This window comes from Cyprinodon variegatus, unplaced genomic scaffold (genome assembly GCF_000732505.1).
Source record: "Cyprinodon variegatus isolate N-32 unplaced genomic scaffold, C_variegatus-1.0 Scaffold125, whole genome shotgun sequence".
NCBI lineage: Eukaryota > Metazoa > Chordata > Actinopteri > Cyprinodontiformes > Cyprinodontidae > Cyprinodon > Cyprinodon variegatus.
In genome coordinates, this window is record NW_015150578.1 from 707,033 (window position 1) to 711,615 (window position 4,583).

Below are 4,583 nucleotides of genomic sequence, written 5' to 3' on the forward strand. Positions count from 1 at the left end.
CCTAGGAGTATGACAACAAATCCAAAACAACATGACTGACTTGCTTGTGGCAATAATTTTCTTAAGAATCCAGTTTGTGTGGTCTGTTTGTGTGTTTCCTTCTCTCCACCACCAGGAGGTGCCCTGTCTTTTTTGGGCCTCCCTGCACACCTGCGTCTCATTGGACCATTATCTGGAGGAGTATATGAGCGGTGGGCTGTCACTACCTGGAGGCCAGAGTGTTTGCCTGTTTTGTGTACTCTAGCCAAGCTGAGATTAGCAGAGTCTAATCTAGCATTGTTCCTCTGAGACCTATGTACTTTTGTCTTTGTTTCTTCGGCAGGAAGACTTCCTGTTTAACTGGATACCTGAACCTTCTCCCCCCTTAAAGGGAGAGCCGAGTTCACACTGAGCAGGGGAAAACCTCCACATGATCTGTTCAAGTTCCAATCAAAAATCCGAGTGACAGTCCGCTCCATTACTCCTCCAGGTCCAACGTTTGTCTACCTGTCCGCTCTCCAACGTGCTCCCTATCCTCTGGATAATCCCACACAGACTGGATTCAAGATTGACAAGAGCCCCCTCAAACGTGAGTCCCTCTCCTGCGTAAATTTAACAGCAGCCTAAATTCCCAAGGTTCCTGAACTGATCTCTGTGATCTTCCCTTGTGACTTCCAGTTCTGGTTAACCAGTTCACTGAGTTCCAGATCCAACCCCAGTCTGCATACCACAAATAAACCTGTTAAACTTTTCTCCATGGTCTCTGAGTGGTTTCTCTGCATTTGGGTCAGATTCCTTAAACAGCTCATGACAAATTTCCATTTTTGAAGGAGAGGGATCAAATGAACTTATAAGGTATTCATTACATAAATATCAAGTAAAAATATAGTTAAATACAGTATTTACAAATAATATTTACAGTATTATTTAAATAATCATTATTTATTGATTTAGTGTTAAGATCCAGGCTTTCCACATGATTTTTGAAGCCTGCTTATCAGAACGCACTGTTTTTCATGTTTTAGATGTGTGTGAACTTGAGCACCCCATATTCAAATTGCATTCCCTTCTCAGCAGCCGTCAAATACTGAAAAAGCCTGTTGATCACTATTTCATTCAAGTCTGGTTTGTGGAGGCAGGGAAACACTTAAAACATGTAGGACAGTGGGCCCAGAGGACCAAATACAGGCAATAAATCAACAAAATACAACTACTGCAAAAATACTTGACAACATACATTAATAAACAACCTTTAGGTTATAGCTTCTCCCCGCAACACATTAAATGACACTTAACCTTATCAGTATGCTACACAAGTTTAAGTCACAACAATTAAATTAGTACAATTTCATGATTAGCTGAGAGGGAAAATTGAAAGGCGAGACACCCCTTTATGTTCTTGGGGAGCAGATATTTATTAGCAGATATTGTCTCTATCACAGCAGGGCAAGCAGGTGAGTAAATAACACTTTATATATGGTGCCACACCTGGTAAAGGTGTTAACTGACCACTTCCTTTTCAGTCTTAGTTGGAGCTGCATGAAGAAAGGCTAAATTTCTGCTGATCCCAGAGCTGATGCTGCATGATGCCCATAGTCGTTGTTTTCCTCTTCATCTGGGTCGCAGGGGTAGCAGTCTCAGTAGAAACTCCCAAACTTCCCTCTCAGCAGCTCAGCAGCCACTCAGCGGCTGGGGGAGGCCTGTGGCCAGCCGAGTGGCATAATCCCTCCAGTGTCTCCATGGTCATCTCCTGCGCCTCCTCCCTGTGTGACATGCCTGCAACACCTCCCAAACGAGGCATCCAGGGGTCATCCTGTAAAGATATTTAAGCCACCATGCTGCAGGATGCACGCCTGCTTAATGATATAGGTGGGCTAAAGGTCAACTATTCTATATTCACAGTATAAAAATCCTATCATGTTTTCTGGGGGTAAAGAAGTGGATTTAGAATGTTATTCTCCATGAGTAAGTCTAATAAGTCTAATTTTGTTTGGCGTGTTGTCAAAACAGATTATGTTGGGGAAATTGGTATTAGTTCATGAATTGGTTTAAGAAACTTGGCTCAAGAGGAAGGGTAGTCCTTTTGCAATCTCCACATCCTCCACCATCATCCTCAAAACTACCATAGAGGTGTGGTCTGAGTCCAGTGTGGTACACATCGTACATCCATTAATGTGTTGCCATAAGTTCAGCATCATCATAAAAATGTGTGTATGATTAAATGCAACCTTTTAAGTATGTGTGGGTATTAACACCCTAATAATGTACAATACAAACAGAGAAGCATTACACCAAAATATTTTGGTACAAGTTTTTTAAGGGGTGATGTGCAGATTCCAAGGTTATACTTCTCAAACTCAAATATTTTTTCAATTAAAAAAATGTGAACACTTTGTATATTTCCACATATTTTTCTGTTTATTTCCACATATTTTTTTTCACTCCTAAAAAAGATATCTTTTTTTTACTGAAATCTGTCATTTTCAACAAATTTTTGTTGAAACAAGCATAGACTCGGCAGTTCTTGGTGGGTACATATTGCTGCATAAGTGAAACACATGATAAATCCCCCCGAACTATTATGCAAATATTAGGTAATCTCATAATTCATAATGACACGGATGGGGATATTTTTTGTAGCAGGTACAATATTGCTCAAGTGCCTTGGGTGTGAGGATTAGCTAACTGCAGGCCTGAATGGATGATGCTCAGAGGTGAGTATTACTGCAATTGGGTGCTAACGGACCAAATCTGCTGTATCTGAATCTCACTATTTAAGCCTGTGTTTATCTCTGCAGCTGACAGACAACCTGTAGATATTTGAAGCTTCTAACAAAAAAAATCTATGTAGCAGAAAAATACAAATGAATCTAATTTTGTATCCGAATTATTACCATATAGTAATGCCCTAAAGCACAGAGTGATAAGATTCTTTATATAAATATATTTTTTCAAAGTTGGAAAAAACCAACAGCATGGTTGGCGAAGCCACTGAAATGTCACCTACACAACCTCCAAGATTAGCTGCAAAAATGAGGGCGGCAAAAGCTAACAAGACATGCTGTTCTCACCACTTGTCAGCTTTTTGTCATGAAGCCTTTTGCAAAGCAGTTCAACTTCCAATACACTTGCATGAGCTGCTTGTGGCTTGAACAAGCAACTGATTTGTCTCAGTGATATTTTTTGCCTAGCCTTTCATGTTAAATTTAGAAAAAAAAAAATATCAAGTAAAACTCTTTAACTTTTTCTCCTTGTTAGACATTCTGCTCAGTATGCTCTCATTTGGGATTTTATTAGCTGTCACTAATAAAACCTAGAAGCAGAGCGTTAATGTTAATACAGTCAACACATTTCTGAAATGACAATCTGTTTATTTATTTTACCATCAAATTAATGTAATTTTAGTCTGTGCAACATTTTGGCATTGCTGACAGCAATATTTTCTATTACCGTAATAGTCCTGTATGAAATATACACCAATCAGATCTATGAGATTTAAAAGTTTAGTCATCTTGAGTAAATATTCATAGTGATGTCTTATATATTAGAAGATATTTTTAAGTTAACTCTTTAATTCTAACTTTAAGTTCACTCAGACACAAATCCATTATATAAATCAATTGCACAGAGGTGGACATTTTGCATTCTAAAGACATTTTCATACAGAATTATGGACTCAATGAAAAGCATGATAAACACCTGCCTAAAGATAGTTATTTCAAAAGACACTTTTAAGTTGACTTTTTTGTGTGTGTTTTTCCTAATCTTTAAGTTTAACTATCACACTCTCTACCTTAAAACTTTCAGTTTCTTTTGACAGGAATACAGGAGACGCATAATACATGAGAGGATTTAAATAGCAAAAAGAAAAGTTATAAATGGTTTGCCACAAGTGGAACAGGAAAAATACAACAGACACGTTGACTAGACAGAGGGCTCAACTACTTGGAAAGAAGTGGAAAAGGAAACAGACCATCAGGAAGAACAACTCAGAATGAGACGTAGAAGGAAGGTTGCAGTGGGAAGTGATTCCATTCAGTGAAGTAAAATATTGAGGGAAGATTAGAAAAAGGCAGGTGTGTTACTGTAATTAGTGTATGATGAGAAGCAGGTGAGGTAGAATTTAAGGAGGGAGGCTGATATATGTGCTTTGAGGTGAACAGAGATGTAAAAGAATCAATCATACGCAGACAAAAAACTGACAAGTAGGGTTGAGTATTGGGTATGGGTGTTGCGATACGATACACGTCACGGTACTGGGGTCATGATGCAGTATTATCACGATATTACGATATCACAGATATAGTGCTGAACTGCACAGCTAAAGGGTTCCACAGCACTATCTGCAAGAGTGGGGGGTGCAAAGATAGCACATTTCACTCATATTTTAGGTAGAAATGTTTTGTTTTTAAAATCGATACTAGGAACTGAAAACATTATATCTGGCAGCCTCAAATCACGATACTGTATATCAACAAAACAATTTTTTCCTACATCCCTAATGACCAGTATATAATTTAGAACAGGCATCCCCAAACTCGGCTCTCAAGGCCCCCTGTCCTGCAGGTTTTAGAGGATTCTCTGCTTCAGCACAGCTGGTTATA